The 20,361-nt window shown below is 44.9% G+C and overlaps 1 protein-coding gene across 3 annotated transcripts in view; it reads left to right on the forward strand.

Moving 5' to 3' along the window:
- Positions 1-20,361, forward strand: part of SK (small conductance calcium-activated potassium channel) — a 414,924-nt gene that overhangs the window by 68,733 nt on the left and 325,830 nt on the right. For all 3 annotated transcript variants that reach the window (XM_084599269.1, XM_084599270.1, XM_084599271.1), the window contains exon 2: positions 4,689-4,806. The gene's annotated coding sequence lies outside the window, so the exon portion shown is untranslated. The remainder of the gene's footprint in view (positions 1-4,688; positions 4,807-20,361) is intronic.

Consider the following 20,361-nt stretch of genomic DNA (forward strand, 5'->3'; position numbering starts at 1 on the left):
CAGCACCTTATACCTATTTTATCCGCACAATGCACTATCCTTCGTTATTTTGTGATAACATACTGTTCATGCTTTCCATGTATTTCAGTCTTTCCTTTACCCATATGCCGAGATACTTATATTCTGCCAGTGTGAATATTCATGACCTTTTATTTTGAGCACCAGACCGGTTAAACCATTAAAAACCATCATGCCCGACTTATTGAGCTTAAACTGAAGCCCAGGGTGTCCCGTTCGTCTACAAAATAAATCACTGTAGAGTTTGCAACTCTTTCTGGCTATCTGTTAACAGTACAATATGGTCCGCTATCATTAAACCGAGGAGGCACTGCTCTAAAACTTTTCCACCATATCTATACGACAGATTAAAATTCAGATTGCTATCTTTTATCCTTCTGTTCATATTAATATATAAAGTATAATCACTAGTGGTGATAGAGGTCAACCTTACCTTAATTATTTCCATAACTCAACAGTGTGTGTACTTCTTATCTATATACATGTAATTTCTATTTTCATATCCTGGTATATTTCCTGTATGAAATTTGTTATCTCACCACCTATAACTTCAACTTTCAGTATGGATCACAGGATTTCTCTGTTTAAGTTGCAGCATGCCCTTTTTATGTCCGGGAAGGCTAAATACAAAAATCTGTTTTCCGCCCTAGCTATTTCTATCCATTGTGTAAACATGAACAGGCATTCATATAAGCGCCTACCATTTCTAAACCCGTTCTGAAGCTCTCCGAGCATTTTTATAGCCAATTTCTACCCATAAGTGAATTTTTAATTTCAATGCTTGCATTGTCATGCCTTATATAAGAAGTGTTGTCGTGTTAAGCCGGTATGATTTTATGTGCATCCTATCTCCTTACCCCTTAGAGATGTAATTCATTTTACTCCGCCGTCAGCTATATGGAATAAGTTTATTTGTTATGACGATTTCCAATGCTTTAAACTACATTTCCTTGATTCTTGGGTCCTTCTCATTGATCAGCTTGGTTGGAATTTCGCCTATCTCCGCGGAAGTTTATTTGAGGATATTTGTGGTGGATGTGCATTTATGAACAGATTCTGCTCTAAAGGTGACATCTAATAGCTGACATTGGCCCTCAAAGGTCAAATATCAACTACGAGGGTGACCCCGGATAATGCTTGGCAATACGTACGCTGTTTCTACGCTAGGTGGACCAGTTGTCAACCTCAAGGTCACGCAAATCAGAAATTATTGCTTTATTTTGACTGTGTGAATTAAATCTTTCGTATAGGAACGTTTCCAATGCATTTTCGTAACTCTAGGTGCTGCTGTGTCTGCTATAGTTAACGAAACTCACTGCCGCATTTAATGCTCGCTGTTGGTGATTTATCACGATGCATTTTATGTACCCTTCTCATTATGGAAACTGCAACAAAACTATGTCAAGGCTACCTTCAGATCGCCTAATTCATTTTTTTCATAAAAAATACTGTTTTAAGGACGCTTGCACTTTAAAAACGTGTCCTCTAATATAATCAAATTCATAACCATAAATCTAGAGCACCAAGAGCAAGAATATAGAACACCCGACTTCGTTGCTAAATATTATTTCAGTGCACATCCGTTAGAAACTTTCTTTTGATATGTTGTCCTTGCTTTGAGTAGCTTCCAGAAACACTCACTTCCGCTGCAGACAGATCCTGAAAGAATGCTGTATAAGAGTATCAAAAATAGAACTTTTATACTGCACGGACTTCACTGGTGCATTGTCGGTGGCACATCTTATTCTCTTCATAGCCACCGGGACTTCAATCACTGTCGCGGAGCGAACGTGACGCTCTCGAGTAGCCCCGGTAACGATTCTTGGGGCGCAAAACCTCTCTTCCGTTTCCTTCCGTGTGTACACCCTCTTCTGACCGCGCTCGGTGTACGTGTACAACGCGAGGCTACCGCGCGTATACAGCCCAAACTCTGACAAACTGACCACCTGGCCTTGCTCCCTTAATCAATCCCTTCCCGCCGTCCTCGCTTTAGTATCTCCTTTAGGCGGCGCTGCTGCACTTTCCACGCACGGAACGACTGCAACACTATCCGCACGCTCGGTGGAAGCAGAGCGGCGTTCTGTTCTCGCACTCCTCAAGGCAGTTGCCTAGGACGCGGAAGAGGAAGGCAGGGCGAGAAAGGGGGGAGTAAGTTAGGTATAGGGGCCCGAACGCCCGGAATTGCGAAAGAGCTTGGGAGCCACGCCCAAGGCTTCCTTCCCTTTTCGCTTCCCTTCTTTCCTTTTCTCCCCTTCCTTCTTTTTTTATTTGCTTCGTCCATCGGCGCACTCTATCTTGTTAATGCTCACCGCAGCAGTGCCGCTGCCTCGCCGTAACGGCGCGCTCGGCAGGCATCTTCATTGGCGACGCCGCACTTGGCAGGCTCTTCTGGCTCCGCTGGATGCTTTGCTATCGGCGAGGTGTGTGCACGTTACAGGCTGGATCGCGTGGAGAAACGCCGCTGCGGATGTTGCGACCAAGTACGGCAGTTTTTCTCGTTCAGAGTCATTTCCACGTACTAAAAGTGGCTATCGTGCTTGAATTGGCGAATGGTGACTGCTCGCGTCTCTGTAATGTGTCATAATAATTAGAAATATTAACTTCCGGCAATACCACCTCAGGGTTGCCAAGTCTGTACAGCGTAACTACTTTTGTAGCGATCATGCTAGGCTAGATTTAAGGGCTCTTCAGCGTGATGTTGAAGGAACAGAAATGAAATGGAGTGGAGGGAAGACGTCATGAAATGAAGACACTAGATGCAATTTCACTTCCGTTTAATGATTTTATGTACTCAGTAGCATACATTCATGATTGCCCCGGGCCTATGAGAGCTCATCTCTTGAGGAGTCATGGTTATTGTTATCTACCGAGTGTTCTTGTATGACTGTAACTGTGCGAATTATCTTGATTGCGGTGCAGGAAAATGTCACCGCGAATTATGTTGCCACTCCTCGATTAAAGCTTGTCCGGGATCCTTAATAAATTGGGCGTATTCTATATCGTTACATGAAACTATACTTACCAGTAGTTGCACTATCACAGCTTTCGTTTTTTGTGTGTTTATTTTGTTGCTATTTTCTGCAACTGTCCTACCGAAATCCTTCCTACAACATGCCTCCTCCCATTCCACCCTTTTTTCTGCAATAGCAGTTCGGCGGTTACAAACACATTTATACGCATTGATTGAACGCATTAAAAAATTTGTTTTTCAATTATTTTATTTCCATTAACGAGGATGTTCTTCCCTTTCAACGAATGACGCGAAGTCCTGTTTGTCGTGCAATGCACGGTTCTAGTGGGAGAGCGTGTACAAGGGGCGTCCTCGCGATAGGAAGGCGGCCGCTGCTTCCTCCAGGTCGATACGGGGGAAGAAAGGAAACACTCAGGTGAAGTGCGAAAATAGGGATTGCGGATCCCTGATTCCCTTTTCGCTTCGAGCCGAAGCGAGATCGCATTCTCTAGTGGTGGGAAAAGAGACAAAAAGGACGAGAAGCAAAGGTTCTTCTTCGACCGCCTTACGCAAACGTAAGAATCGACTGCGAGAAGACGGAACAAAAGTTTTGCTCGTTAATCTTGCATAATGATTAAAAGAAAAGCCGCGCTGTTGATACAATCCGCAATGCGCGCCGTTCTCTAGAAATATTTTTTTGCTTGGCTCTTTTCTTTAGGTGTATTATTTTTTCCTTTTTTTTTTATTTCTTAGTGCCCTTCAAGCAATCGACTGGCGAAATACGCTTTTGTTATAAGCTTGTAGACGAAACAGAGAACCAGTTCGCTCTTTGTTTTCAGTCATGAAATCATGAAAGAGTAATGAGCACTAAGCAATAAGATAAACACAAGGGTATACAATCATTGTTCGGCAAGCTACCGCTTATTGTCTCTGAGCAGCACGTGCCACGACTTATCTAATTGGATAGTAGAATGCACGGAATATTTGATCAATTTGCTGCGTGGGCACACACAGATATGAATTTAATTTATGAAGGTTCTTTGAAACTAGCGCTGTGTACCATGCAGCTGTACAAGGCTGTATCAATGCTTTCTTTGAGGAGTGTATTGACATAAGGTCGCTTTAATGAAATGCTGCCCTCTCTCCATATAAAAAACATTTCGCCTTTAGCAGAAACATTTGTATTACTTTAAAGCAGTAATTAGTGGAGCATAAGCCATTATTCACACATATGCAATAATTCCTTTTTAAATCGATGTTGTCGCTTGCAGAACCGTGGTCAGGTATTCGCTGCTTGAACCTCGCGAGAAGCTGCGAAAAAAAATGTTGTTCCTGTTGTTTCTTTGTCCCAAAGTAATTTCTGTCCATTCGCGCATTTTGTAGTACTTAGGCCTTTTGTCTTCAAACCACATGCATTTATCGTTGACATAAATGCATTTCATGATACTTTCAGTTTCCAGCCCAGAGGTATTAGTGAAAAAACTGCTTGGCTTCTGCTTTTTACGTCATTCGCTTTTTGTATGTGGATTGGTTACGTACACTAATGTTCCGACTAATACTGCAGCTAAACCCGACACACCACTCGCGAGATGACCGTGACTCCCTTCACAGCATGACCCCTTTGACATTTGACGGTGGGCCTCCTGTCGCATTGTCGAAACACCCTCTCGCCTTTTTTTTTTTTCCTTCTTTCTTACACTTAATGCGCTCTCTTTTGCAGTCTCCCTCTACGGCGTGACGAAAAAGCCGCCCATCGACGTCTCCGGTTTTCCGCCGACCGGTCCTCGACAGATGGTCTCGCATTTGACGCATACCAGCTGCCACTCACGGCGTGAATGGTGAGCCAACTCAAGCTTTGTTTCTTTCTATACGTCTGTCTGCGAAGAACTCGCGAACAAACAAATAAAAGAGGAAATAAAAGGTGCGCAGCAGTCGTAGTGCCGTAACACTGCTGCCGCACAGGCTTCAGCTCTCAGAGACCGCGATGATATTGCTACGCGCTTTTCCGTTTTGCAACATAAGCGGAGCACGGATGAGCTCTCCCGACACGCAACGCTGCACTACTACCAAAAGGGTAGAGAATTTTTCTTTGCTGGGTCTGGCTTTGAGCGGCCCAAACGTCACGGGCAACGTTTAATGTCAATTTTTAGCTATTGCTTTTGATATTACTAGACGCACTGCACGTCAGATCCGACTCAAGGCATAACGGCAACCTGCTAAACTAACGGTTTTACAAAATAGAGGTAGTAATCACACCGTAAATTTCGCCCCTGCGACTATGACAGCTCACAAGACTGCAAAATAGTTTTTCATTACTACAGGGAAACGTGTATTTTTGTTGCTGGGTTATTGGCTCATTTAAGAGATGCTCTTTTTGCAGTAAGATAGGTAGAGATGAGGATGGAAGGCAGGGATGTTAACCAGAAAGGCCTGCGGTTGGCTACCCCACACTGGGGAAAAGGAATAAGGGGATTAAAGAGGGGAAGAGAAAAGGGACGTGGAGCATAGTCAGAGTTTGTCACACAAGCGGGTGGCTGTTAGAAAACTAAACAGCGCACTGTATGCCTTAAAGGTGGTCGACTGCCGTGGCCACGGACCAAGGATCTTATCCGCCGTTAAAGGGCGAGGATCGAGGCGGTCCAGCGCACAACGCAGCTTATGTCTCTCACTCACAAATGCAGGGCATTCACATAAGAGATGTTCAATTGTCTCTTCACAGCCACAATTTTCACGCAGGTTTTATTTCGGCGGAACCTGTGCGCTCCAAGGTGTATGATGGCCAGCGAAGCGATAATGAGGCAATCAAATAACCGAGAATAGAGCTTAGTGTAATTAGCCGAAATGTCTGCTGGGTAAAAGTTTGATAATTCGCAAAATATTCGGTGGCAAGGGAATCAGTAGAGTCCGGTAAAACAACGTTCTACGAGAAGGTTATTATTTGTCCAAACTGAACCGTGACCCTATGTCTTTCAAATTCGCGTTCGAGGACTTCGTGGAACGGGCTTCAACTCTCTTTATGCACTGCTTTAGGCAAATATGCAAATCTGATAAGAGTATTGCACGTTTCAGGAAGCGAATCTTTAGCACATACAGCTATGAAAAGATGAAACAAACCATTTCGCTTTGCTCTGGCATGTAAATTTCGACCGCTGAAGTCACACCGTGACGTCGCGAGTTCTCTTGGTTCACCATCGTGTGTTGCCTCACTCGCTGGAGCACGTGCTTTAGATACCTCGCTCGCGGGTCTTTTATTAGCGCGTAGGGGCGATTCCTAGAGCGTGACGAAAGGTTGACGTTGCGGGAGTTGGTCGCAGGGAGTTACGACTCGGTCACCAACGTTGCCGTCACATTTGGCATATACCGTATATTTTATTTTTTGTCCCCTTAAAATAACACCTCAATACGCGTGTATCTTTGCAACGCGATTCTTCCTGTGAAGACAGCAATTCTCTCTCTTTTCTTTTCGCTGATGCATGAAGTGTGAAAACAACGCGGCTTTCTGGAGATCTATTTGACGCCACGTAAGACACGGGCCTCAAATACCATCAAATACCTCAGATGCCATCTTTAGCGCTGCCTCCAGCAAATTCTTGGTTCCCAATAACAATTTTATTTTTCTCCCTGCATTTCGTTACTACTTCGCTACGCGCTACTCATTACATATGCAAGAGTGACGGCAGTTCAACAAATACAGGCTAACTGCCGAAAATTATGCAGACCATCGCTACTTAGTTTTCGACTAATATCGCTGTTGTGGAGATATGTGCACTGTTAATGTAGCGTTGAAAAGAGTCACCTTTTGCGAGAAACTGGCCGTGAAGCGGAGCAGCTGGTATTGTTCTTTTTAGTTCTTTCTGGCGAAGGTATGATCGTAAACATCTTTAAAAAGAACACTGCTGCTGCTCGATATGTTGACGTTTAGTAAAAACGCGCACTTAAGAAATTGTGTGTTCCACAGCCAATTACGCGTGGGCATGGGTTGCGAACACTATTTTCAGTGAACCAAGCGCGTTCTCTATATCTCTTGAACATAATTTTTTTAGTACAGTTGTCTGTTGCACAGGGCTTAGTTTAGCGGTTTGAACCGAGCGTTGCGCGGGTACACAACATGCCACAGTTCTGATCATGCTTGATCGACTGTTCTGGGTTCAGCCTTGTTGATCAATAGGGCGGGTTATTATAGTACCATCGGTGCATTAGTACTGATAATTTCTTTGGTTTGGTTTGGTTTGGTTTATGGTGTTTTTAACGTCCCTAAGTGACTCAGGACATGAGAAGCGCCGTACAGGAGGGCTCATTGAAATACCGACCACCTGGGGCTCTTTAACATGCACTGATATCGTACTGCACACGGGCGCCTTGCTTTTCGCCTCCACCGAAAAGCGGCCTCCGCGGCCGGGATTTGATCCCGCATCCTTGCGCGCAGTAATCGAGCGCCGTGCATCACTACACCCCTGCGGCGGGCAATGGTGCTTTTGGTTCGACCTTGTTGATCCATAGGGCGCGTTATTATGCTACCATCGGTTCATTAGAATCTATGGGTGTCTTTAATGCCGTTGACTGCGATATCAGCGGACGTAATTCGAATCTCTAAATGACATTAATCCCTGTGAGGATGTTCTGGTCCCGCTTAATTTAAGAATTCTTTTTCGTCATTCCAATTATTTTTTTTTTATTATCGGGAGACCAAACATATGCAAGCCATGGCATGAATGAGACGTGCCTTCGTTTGAACCTGCGACGAAGGTGAAAATAATAATGAAAATGAAGCAAAACTGGAGGAGCCGTAGCGCTATCGTGATTGGTATTGTTATCGGTGCAGCGTATGAGACGAGAACGAGACGAATACACAGATACTCGCCCTCGTACACGTCTCGTGCTCATTTCATGTACTTCACTGATCATATCGTGAACTTGCCGAAGCTTCCAGCTTGTCTGCGTGTGGGGAAGTCGCTGTGTCGATTCGTGATTGTCAATTGATGACATTTTTCACTCTGCTAGCACTTGTTATTTAGGTTACTTAAGAACAATTTCCACCTCAACGTTTGTGTGTGGACATTCAATTAGGTTCATTGGAAGGTCTTGAAATGTCTTAAGCGGCAAAAGGAAACTCCTTTCTACGTGCATATAATCACCATAAATAAATGTTCGCCCTAACTTTCACTCAATCTGACATCTGCGCTGGAAATTCGGCGCGTAAGATTATCCCGCTTCACCATGAAATTTTTATTTGTATGATAATAATTAAAGCTCCGCTTTGGGCATGAGAAGAATGGTCTTTATTAGCTTGATGTTTTATTGTTCAGGACACTCATATCGCTTCTTGGACTAATTTTCTCAGGCGCTTTTAAAACAGACACACGTCATATTTTGTTTGCGTGTAAAAAGTCTGATGACGAGCATAAGAAAAACGATGAAAAAATACCGAGATGGTTGAGGAAACGACGCAACATTTCATCCATAAAAGCGGGAAAACTTTGGAGGACACTCCATTGCATTAGGTGTGTCAGCGCGATAGCATAGCGCCCCGGCTACGCGCGAAGCGATTCCCCACTACTCCGGACGACACCGCTTCAAGCCAACTGGATACGTGGAACCGTCCGCACCAAACAATTGACACGCAGTTTTTTTTTTTTCGGCGAGACTTATAAGGCTTCGCATTACCACACGAAAGAGGCATTGTTTAACGCAGCGCGTTTTCTATATGAAAGCGAGGTAACTCTTGACAACTGATTCTCGAGAGAGCAGAGGTGCAACTACCCCATATTGTCTGAAGTTAGAGGCTGTCAAGCTAAAGGCGATGTCGCAACTCTTGCCACCCATGAACATTGTCTAACAAGAGGTACTTACCTGCGGGAAAGAGGTGTTGCTACACCGCTTTAATAGTTCATAAAATGCCCTTCGTTTCGTCGGCTACCACCGACACGCGAGGCTTGTGCGATGGGCACCCCCTCTGTATTTACACTCTGTTGCGTAGCTCGAGGTGAGGCAGTCGCAATTAATTTTAGCCCGAGGCATTACTCAGGACATAAACTTTACTGATGGGCTGAATCCCGCGGTGCACTTTAACTCGTTCGAGCCTTTCACCATTAATTGAAGAGCTTTTCTCGCTACCAGAGTGCGGATGTCGTGCAGAGTGCGTCCGCGGTCAAGGAAAGGTCACGTCCTAAAGTCTGCCGTTCTAACGTCGGGTCATGGTGGATTTGAGCACAAAGCCTGAGTTGTAGCTTCGGTTCACGGGATGCCCGCATTCAACGTTTTATCCTGACGACCGTTAGCGGGTCAACCATCGCAGATTAAGCTCCCAGCACCTACTAAAAGAACCAGATTTATAGCCGGGATTTCAAGGTGTATAAAAAAATGTTACGCATCAGGTTTAAGCAGAAGGTTCATACCACGAACTATGGGCCGGTCTCTCCTCAGCTGTATTTGTATTTCTTTGTTCATGTGGTGGTGATTGCTCATGTTGTGAAAGAAATTTTTGCATGCAGTGGAGTTATGTTCCCACTGAACAGAAAAGGATATCGTGTTCCGTGCTTTCTGGAGTGTTAATGTCTTTTGAAATTGCTGTCTTGATGTAATAGGCGGGATTTAACGTCCTGAAGCTGCACTCGAATTACGAAAAGCATCGTAGCAGTGAGCTGCGTATTAATGTTCACCCCCTCCAATGTTTTGCAGCCAATTGAAATCGCACAGCACACGAACGCTTTGCGTTTCAGCTGCGCTGAAATCCACCCGCCCTAGTCGGAAGTACTCCCTCATCCATCTCAGCTGCCTAATGCCGCTACCACCAAGCCACCAAGGTAGACGTTAAATAAGAAAGGCTCACGTACTTATGTTGTGCGTTCACGGGCGCAGAAATGTGTTGTAGAGTTTTGTTTCCTCAAAAGCATCGCTTCAAAGTATTACGCTGCCGTTTCTATGGGCCACGTTGAACACTGAGGCCCAACAACGCAATGTCTTCGCTCACATACCCCCCCCCCCCCCCCTTAAAAAAAAAACTATATAGACAGATGAAGCGAGGTATTGCAAAAACACCTCAGAGCAAAACTTCAATCTCAAATGTTCGTAACTATACGACTGTCCGGCGCAAGCCTTCAATGGGGAGACAGTCCCCTATGCATCAATAGAGTCTCGGTCCGAGCAAACCGGGAGTAGAGTTCGGTCAGAATAGGGAGGAGGGCGAAGTGAAAATGGAAGGTGGCAGGGAGTAACGGGCAAGTTTTACTCTATCGACCGGAGGCCCTTGTGTGTCGGGGCAGGGCCGGGGTCTGGCGGTCGATACCATTTCCGCTTATTAATGCCCAGTGTGCGAGCAGCTAGGCCCCACGATGCGTACGGTCCGGCGTGCGGGAACCATCCTGCAGCTCCACAGATTTTTTTGCGACGGCGCATAGCGCGCTAGCGCTCTAGCTGCCGCTAATGCTTGCTCACTTGACGTTATTGAAAGGGCGACGGCAGAGGGAGGTAATTGAAGGGGTTGGTTTGCGCCATGAAGTTTCATAAAGCTATCTAAAAGCGATACTGCTGCGTAATGTGCATCGAGAGTCCTTGGCTATCAAATAAATTTTATTTGACGCGGCCTGTGCAGAGCCTCAAGTAGGGATTGAAATGTAGGATTGGAGGTCTGTGCTGTGGAAGGCGTAGAAAAAGTCGAAAATATTTTTTGGTAATTGCAAAATGCGTCTTACACGAAATGAGCAGTTGCAAGCAATTTCTCGTACGATGGAGAGACTCGGATTTATTTGAGCCGCCAGGAGTTATTCAATGTAATCTTACAATAAGCAGCAAACGGAATTTTAATTGGCGTTTGAATGCATAGAAATACTTCCACAGCGGCCGGAATTTTATCCCGCATCGTTTTATTTGCCGTCCTAACTCTGAAGCCACGTAGTCATCGTGGCTGTCATGCAGTACGTTAAACATGCTCTGTTGGGCGACTATAAGAAACTAAGAGAAACAATGAGGGTAGGAATCGCGGTGAGCTCCGCTCTTAAAGAAGAGTCGAGCGGAGAAGGGAAAACGGTAAAAAAAAAAAAAGAGGAAAAGGTCGTCCCTCTTGAGGGCTTGGAATTAATTCTGACTCCTCAAGTTCTTTAAAATCGAAACGTTGAGAAAACTGTATTCTGCATAGAGTCCGAATGCCGCTTTCCTCCTTCCTTTAAAAATGACGAATCTTTCTTATAATAAGCTTTATTGTAAGGAGAGCTCGTTTGCTAGGGCTACGTCGAGGTAGGCGCTTGCAAGTAGGCGCTGGCTCGAACAGCTGGTGCTCGCGTCTCGTGCCGGTGCGCTGGCGCCAGGTCATCTTCTTCCTTACAATCACCCCCAGGAGAAGAGGGAGCCATCCTGGTGACTTAAGGGGACTACAATACGTCTGGGTTGTAGTAGGGTTTTAGCCGAGAAACATGGACAGTCTCACGCCCACGTCGTCGAAGGTCTGGCGAAGGCGTGACGGACTCAATAATGTAATTGACGGATGAGGTGCACTCAAGGACGCGGTAGGGTCCTTGGTATTTCGGCAGTAGCTTGAAGGAGAGACCAGGTGATGTACAAGGCACACGTAGCCACACACGGGTTTGCAGAAGAAAGCTTTTGGCGGCGTGAACAGAGTCAAAAGATTTTTCTGTCGGCCCTGGTCAGAAGACGTGAGTGAACGGGCGAGCATCCTGAACTCCTCAGCTTATCTAGAGGCTTGAGACGCGGTAGGGGCTTCAGAAGAATCGGGCCGGTAAGGAAGTATGGTATCGAATGGAGAAGATGGCTCACGTTCAAATAATAGGAAAAATGGCGAGAATCCCGTAGTGGTCTGCGTAGCGGGGTTGTATGCATACGTGACGAAGGGTAGCAATGTTTCCCAGTTGGAATGTTCGACAGCCACGTACATCGACAACATGTCGCCTAGGGTTCGGTTGAATCTTTCAGTCACACCATTAGTCTGCGGGTGGCAGGATAGTAGTGCGATGGGAGATATTAATTGTTGCAGGAGGGATGAAATCACATCAGATAAAAATACACGACCATGGTCGCTCAGCAGTTCCCGTGGCGCTCCGTGACGAAGGATGAAGTGGTGTAAGATAAAGGCAGCAACATCGTGTGCCGTAGCAGCAGGTAGAGCGGCGTTTTCGGCGTAGCGGGTGAGATGATCTACCGCTACAATGACCCAGCGGTTTCCGGTTGCAGAGTAGGGAAGCGGGCCGTAGAGGTCAATGCTTACTCGGTCGAAAGGTCTTGATGGGCAAAGAAGAGGCTGCATGGGGCCGGTGGAATGGCGATAGCCGACCTTGCGGCGTTGACAATCAAGGCATGAGTGAACGAACTTGCAGACGTAGTTGTACATTCCGCGCCAGTGGAAACGCAAGCGAAGCGAGTATAAGTCTTGAATGCACCAGCGTTAGCGGCTTGCGGGTTAGTGCAAAATGAAGCTCAGATTTCTGAATGCAAGTGTCGAGGAATGACGAGCAGACATTTGCCGCCGGAAGAAAGATAATTACGGCGATATAACAGGCCATCGCGAATTGTAAAATTAGCAGCTCTGCGGCGAATTGCACAAGATGTCAAAGTGGACGCAGGAGCCAAAAGGAGGGCGAGAAGGGAGGCGATCCATGGATCTCTGGGCTGCTCGACTGCCATATTGGTCAAAGACAAGGAACTGCAGTCAATGGGGTAATCGGAAACATTTTCAGCGGGTAGCGGAGAGCGAGACAGTGCGTCGACGTCGTTATGTTTCCTTCCAGATCGATACACAACATGAATATTATATTCTTGAAGCCGTAATGCCCAGCGAGCGAGGCGGTCAGTGGAATCTTTAAGGGAGGACAGCCAACACAGAGAATGATGGTCCGTAACGACTTCGAAGGGTCGACCGTACACATAAGGGTAAAATTTCCCTATCGCCCAAACTACGGCTAGGCACTCCTTTTCAGTGACTGAGTAGTTTAGCTCCAGCTTCGTCAAGGTGCGGCTCGCGTAGGCGACAACATAGTGAGCACACCCGGGTTTACGTTGCGCTAGAATAGCACCGAAACCTGTGCCGCTTGCATTAGTGTGGATCTCAGTAGGAGCATCAGGGTCAAAATGCCGCAATATGGGCGACGAGGTAAGCAATCGGAGCAGTGTACTAAACGCCGCGTCACAGGCAGAACACCTGTGACCTGAGAGGTCGTTGCTTCCACGAAGGAGGGTTGTCAATGACGCGATGATGGAAGCAAAATTGCGGATGAAGCGTCGGAAATAAGAGCAGAGGCCTATGAAACTTCAGAGTTCCTTCATCGTGGATGGTTTTGGGAACGCAGTGACAGCACGAAGTTTAGCTGGGTCGGGGAGAACACCGTCCTTAGAAACAACATGGCCCAAACTTGTCAATTGGCGTGAGGCAAAGTGAAATTTCTTTATATTTAGTTGGAGATCAGCTGCAGTAATGCATTCCAAGACATGTTTTAATCGAGCGAGATGCGTCGGGAAATCTGCCGAGAAAACAACAATGTCTTCCAAATAGCACAAGCAGGTCTTCCACTTGCGGCCGCGCAATATGGTGTCCATCATGCGCTCGAGCGTGGCAGGTGCATACACAGTCCGAATGGCATGACGTTGAATTCGTACAGTCCGTCTGGCGTCACGAAAGCTGTCTTGGCACGGTCTGCATCGGCCAGCGGGACTTGCCAGTGTCCAGAACGGAGTCCAAAGATAGACAAATTCTGCACTTTGGAAACAGTCAAGGGCGGCCTCAAATTTCAATCACGTGGTGAGCTCGAACAGCTGGTGCTCGCGTCTTGTGCCGGCGCCAGGTCATCTTCTTCTTTACACTCTGCATGTTTTAGGTATTTTTCAGCACAGAAATGCTCTTTTGGTGTTTATTATGATTTGCTTTGTTATTTATGCTGATTTGGTATTTGATATTGTGGTGTTTTTTTTTTTTAGTATTTGCTTTAGATCCGCAAATACTTAAGCGCTAAAGAAGCTGTATTTCCGCAGGAAATCTACTGTTCGACTTACACGGTACAACTCAGATGCAAAGCTTCGCTGTAACCTAATTGGGACTGAATGACTGCTCAGGACACTCTAAAAAGTTCTGCTTTCATTTTCTTTCTTTTTTCTTCTTTTGTTGTTGTTGTTTGTTTTTTGTTTTATGTTTCAACACTGCGATCTGAGAGTATTGAAGATCATATCCGTAGTTTTGTGAGATTATGGCGGATTCTAGTGCCGAAGATCATGCTGAGAAACTTTGGCCTCAAATTGGAGGCGCTCCATTTTCGTCATCGCGTGCGTTTTGTGGAAAATGTGCGCCGTGCGTGACTTTAGCTCCTTCGGGGCTTTTCGCTCCCCCTCTTTCTCTCTCTCTCTCTCTCTCTCTCTCTCTCTCTCTTTCTTTCACCTCCTCAACAGCTCTCTTTCGAAAGGAGAGAGGGTGCACCTGTCGACAGGCAAGCGTCTGCCGTCCGCAAGTAGATAGACTGCGTGGCGGTGCGCCTGATTCCTCTCTCCATCACGCGATGCCAGTGCCTATCTCTCTAACATCTTAGCTGGTACTTTTTTACTTAAGAAATATTAAGCTAGCAAGAACATTCAAAAGGATGCCAGGCAGTAAGGATTCTTTTTGATAACGCTAGCAAAGTTGTGATTTCCAGGACACAGAGAAAAGGAGGTTATTCGCTTGACTAACTTTCCTGAAAAGTTCCGATCACGTTACGGGAGCAATGAAAAGTATGCCTCTATTTTCCTTCTTTTTGTGTTTTTGTTTCGAAGTTAATCGGATGCAGGGGCCTATGCGGCTTTTTCTTTGGTACAAGATGCGGCAGGCTCAACGAGGCAGGGGAATTATTGGCAGACTTCCCGCATAATTGGTTTCAAGGTGTATTATCGAGCTTCGCACGCAAGATAGTGATCATCCATAATTTATGCAATCTGAGGGCCGCACAACTTATAAATTAAAAGTTCTCCCTAACTTTTTGTCGCTCCGATGTTCATGTGACGGAGTTTCGCTGAGAATGGTATTAAATTTGTATTTTCTTGAAGCATTCCACAAGTAAAGAACACAACACTTTGTTGCTAAGTGTTTTAAAAAGACTATGAATTTCAAACGGCTCAACACTCCTGGAGAGTGCAGTTTTTGTGCTTGCGTATAAAAATTTAGAATGGAGTATAATTGATCTCTTTTTGAATTTAAGTAGTTTGGATCTGAAGAGCCTTTTAAAAAGCCGCGACGTCAGCGCCTGGATCTCAGTTTGATGGACTACGTATTTGTGCTCCACTGAGTTTGGGACGCGAACACATTTCTCTGGTTTTGTGACGAGAGCAAGAACCAAGCCGCTTCCAAGCCGCTTCTTGGGTGAGATTGTATTGAATTTGAAAAGTTTCATATGCGTGGTCAGTTTAAACATTAATTCAACTTTACTTCCCTTTTTTTTTTTTTTTTTTGCATGTCAAGCTATCGTTTTCTCCCTCCCTCTTGTTTTGCTACAAAGTGCGACTGGTACCGACTCGTCCAGCTTTCCGTAATTATAAGCTTATCTGTTCCAAATAATTTCATTACCAATAAGAGCACGAAGTGATCGCCCAAAGGGGTGGTGTATCTAGAACTGTCTAAAACACGCAATAGAACAATAGAACGAGCGATAAATATACTCCGGCCCTCAGCTGACATTGAACGAGTCAGTGCATTAAACATGTTGACGAAAACAGCACTCGCCGAAGTCACAGACGAAACAGAAAAAACAAAATATAAACACATTGACGTTTCGGCACCGCTACGGGTGCCTTGTTCACAATGGAAATGAAACGAGATGGGCCGTTGCTTATGAAGTTGAAGTGTTACTTCAACTTCATAAGCAACGGCCCATCTCGTTTCATTTCCATTGTGAACAAGGCACCCGTAGCGGTGCCGAAACGTCAATGTGTTTATATTTTGTTTTTTCTGTTTCGTCTGTGACTTCGGCGAGTGCTGTTTTCGTCAACATGCTGAATTTCCCTTGCCGGACGGGTTTCCGTCGAATCCTCAACTATATCAGTGCATTAAAGTCGTCGCACATAGTCCAGCGACGTGGGTCGTTTCTTAAACACCCTTCCTACATTCCTCAGGTCAAAACTATGGCACCTTAATTTCAAACTCTCTAAATTAAGGCTCTAAAGTTGGTATGCGGAAGTTTTCCCATCTCCATGACCATCACAAGGATCCAGAACGTCCAAGTCCAAAACGGTGCGATGCTCCAGGTCAGTGGGCGCATAAAGCATATTATTTTTTGTTTGCGTGTCGTTTCCTTTTCGAGTAAATTTTTAGGGTTGTTATGGGGCTAATTCTTTTTCTATAGACAAAATAACCGGATCGCATGAGCAGTGTCTGTAAGATCCGCTGTTAATTCTGAAAAATCCTTACTTTTGTATTGTATAGCAGTGTAGTGCGGGCTTCTACCCCTTCTATGGCATATACCAGGCAGGCGTTTTCGCCCTTTCTTCTCTCCTTGACTTTTGATAACCAACGGCATTTGATTCCCTTGCGTTTCTTTGTTTTTACGCTCCTTTTCGTCCCAACTTTAACCTTGTACAAGACCGACCGCCTAGCCGCTTGTCAGTCGCTGATTTGGTAAGCTTTTTCACATTACTTGCCTGCAAAAAGCAGAGTACCCTTTACAGGAAACGATGTGACACCTTTAAGCAGCAGGAGGAATGCAGTAGAGAGGAGCTTGCAGCAAGGGTTAGCCAAATTATTGTGGCGGTTTCGCAACGGCACCATGGAATTATAGATTGAGGCGTTCTGAGAATAAACATTACAAAGAAACGTAACAGCCTAGTAGCCTTAAGAAGATAGATCGAACTCATTGGTGGTCATAGGAACCAGCCGGTTCCTACGAAAAGAGTGTACAAAGGGTGTCCACCTGAACTCTTTGTGAAAGAAATTAAAATGGCTACAGTTATATCTACTTAGAACCGTCTGATACGTGTTCTGAACATGGACGAAAACGGCAAGGGAAATGCTTTTTTTTTTTCCTGCTGCGGTGGCTCAGTAGTTATGGCATTCGACTCAATGAACTAAAGGACGGGGGATCAAACCCCAGCCGAGAGGCTGCCGAAACGCAAAAGGCAAAGTGCTTATTTGCTGTGCGATGTCAGTTGAGATCAAGGAACCATAGGTGGTAAAAATTTCAGGAGTCCTCCACTCTGGCGTCGCTCACTTAATGAGTTGCTTTGAGGCACTAACGTGCCCACTATGCACTGTAAACTATTTTTACGCAAGAAATGCTAGCGTAAAAACTTGAACAAAGAGAAATTTCCACCAAATATGGCAGAGTGTCCAAGGAATCTCCAATTCGGCGAATCTGATATGCAACTGAAAGAACACTTCCGGCTTGGGTTTAACATCCCAAAGCGACTCAGGTTATGAGAGGAGACGTCGTAGTGGAGAACTCCAGAAATTTCGACCAGCTAGGGTTCTTTAACATGCACTGACATCGCACAGCGCACAGAACACGCCCTGCCTTTGTCACCCCGGGATGTTCCTACCAAGCTTGACGATAAACACTTTGAAATTAGTTTTAAACACAAAGGTGGGACAAGTCCATAAGCGGATACCACGAATTTATTTTTACCTTGGTAATGCTGGGGAAGCTATATGTATTCGTTACTAGTAGGGATGTAGAATTTCCGTAAATCTTGAAGGTTGGAAAAAAAAACAAGAAAAAAAAAATGTTTTTTTCCTTGAAATATTGGGAAAATTTGAAAAGTATCACTTACTTGTATTATTCAAGAAGTGTATATGCGTTAAAACAACAAACAGTTTTTTTTTTTTTTTCGAGCAGAGTGACGCTCGTGCAAATGTCGTGCCGCTTTTAGACGGTTATAAAAAGACAAATGACACTTTGGTTGGCTCTAGAAGATTGCTGCCATGTGTGTTGCAGCCTTCACTATTGCGTGTTAGAAAAAAGTGGTTCAATTTAATCTGTGTGCACATCTAGAGCAGGCATTGGCCCACGGGACATAGATTACAGAAGCTGTGTTCATTCGTTCCAACATACAGCTTAAAGCGCCTATTTTGTGAGAGGTGCCGGAAATGAGAGGAACATCAATTCGTAGTAGGGCGGATGGGCAAAGTTTTGTATTCTGTGTTTCCGTGCCTCCTTTTCCTTAGCGCGTTCTTTTATTGCGAAAACAATACTACGCCAGGTCTAGCCGCTCGTCGCTGTGTGCCGTGTCCGTGTCCGTGGTTTCTGAGCTGGCGCTGCGCATAACAGAAGAAGAAGAAGAACGCTCGGTCACCCGCAGCTAATGCTTTCGCTCAATGTTCGATTCAGCAGCGTTGAATCCTTGTAATTTTTCTTTCGTCTCATATATTTCACTTGTGATTTGTTTTGTTTTTTCTGGAAAAACCTTATAGAGAGTCCAATCTGTATTATATAAATATATCGGAATTTTTTTCTGCAATCAATCATGTGGTGGTAAGGTCTGACCACGTTTCCGTATTTTCTCCTTCCTGGTACTAGTATAGTATTTCTGCACTTACATTCCAAAGTGCTTCTTATATTCGTGAGTGTTAACTTGTACTGTTTGAGGTTTATCTCATTTTTTTCTTGCATCAAACACGGAAACATATCTACATGCAACATTTCTGTAAGTTCATCGTGTGTTATTATATATGCTTACTCTTGCTCGTGGTTTATTTTCCTCGTGCAAATGTTAACATTCAATACAGAGTTTGCCACATTTATCTCCAAATAAGCCATGCATAAATGAGTATCGGACATTTCTGAATATTAAGCTATCCTCTAGTCCTTTAATATCGACGGCTTCTTTTTTGCTTTTATCAAGTCTTAGTAATTTAACGTTTACCGCATTTATCGTTATTGCAGTAGCCATCTGACAAAAAAATGCTGTTTTGCATTTGTTCTCAGTTTGTTCTAGTGAATACAATACACGCACGCGAACTGCCAGTTCTGTTCATTTTCTTATAATATTTGGTAGACAGATTAAAGTTCATCGCATTTTGAATTAGATCATTGACATACCAAGGCGCTCTAGTACTGGCGATGTTTTGTGCTCGCTTCTTAGATTGTTCTAATCTGTTTATGCTGAGTTTCAGGCATTTCATCTTCCAGTTCAATTTGTATGCATTCAAATTTTACCACGTTGTTTTTAAAGGGGTTGGACACCAAGTTTTGAGGATTTATAAGGATGTAATGGGTTTTCTCAGTATTTGAGGACACCCACAACCACAATCTGGACACAACAGACCTTTTACATATATCTTAATTCAGTTTTGAAAAGCCATTATATGCTCTTTCGCCCGATCGAGACGCATCGTTAGTACTATTTAATTTAATGACGTATGAAGCTCCTAAGTGTATCAGTGAATACCAGGGACGTCATCCCACAGTAAATTGACGTACTATCAATGTCGCAACGACGCGCGACAAATGCCAGCTGCTGCATGGGTGGTCGATGGGCTTATCGGCAGGCGCCTCCGCTAGTGGATGCGCCCGAACGAAACCTTCTCACCAATGAGACTACAACCTTCTAAATTTTCTATGTACTTTATAGGAAATAAAAATATGCAAATCAAAACTACATTTCATATGCTCGCGTTCCGACACTCAGAGAAAAAGGGGTAAAATGCAGCATTTTGGCATTTTAAATTGTTTTAATACACTACGCATTTATCACGAACGTTCTGAAGTAAGCCTAATTTGTACAACCAAAAAGAAATATCAGCAAATAAATTATATTCTTTCTGCAGCCTTCTGATAAGCAGCCATTAAGCAGTTAGCACAAATTTTTGTTTCTTTAATAGAATCGTACTTTATGGGGGAGGGGGGTGGGGGTGGGGGGGGGGTCGGTTTTCCATGGCTAGGAAAAAAACGAGAAAAAAAAAACTTTTTTTTTTTTGTTTTCAAAATTTACAAGGTTTTTTTTCGAGCCATCCCATTTGGTGTATATAGGTTTCGCGTGCGTCACCGAACGCTAGGACGAGAAGAATGCTCTTGGATAACACCTAGTGACCTTGATGGTGTAATAACAAATTTGAACAGTTGACCTGCGATCCCGCGCCCAACTTGTTTTCTGACACATTCGTGCCCTGCCACGTGGCTGCCGTGCACCCTAGATGATTGTCCTGCCTTTCGCAAACGCATCGCAGTTCCCCACAGGAAGGCAGGAGCACGAAACAGAAGCCCAGATTATTGTCTCTCCCGCCCCAACAAATGGGTAGCCTTCACCCGAATCTAGCCCCAAACAGTGCCTGCTCCTGGCGTCAATGGACGCAGCCGTCGCGTCGCTTGCTGGCCTTTGTGCAGCTGGCATCAATAGCGACGCCTCGGCACGCCTCCGCCGTAGCTAGCGTGAAGAGAAAGACGTTGCGGGGCAGCACGCGAAAGCAGACCCCGAAGCGTTGTTGTATCGCCGGAGCA

This window comes from Amblyomma maculatum, chromosome 3 (assembly GCF_055883805.1).
Source record: "Amblyomma maculatum isolate TAMU_Amacu chromosome 3, ASM5588380v1, whole genome shotgun sequence".
NCBI classification, from domain to species: domain Eukaryota; kingdom Metazoa; phylum Arthropoda; class Arachnida; order Ixodida; family Ixodidae; genus Amblyomma; species Amblyomma maculatum.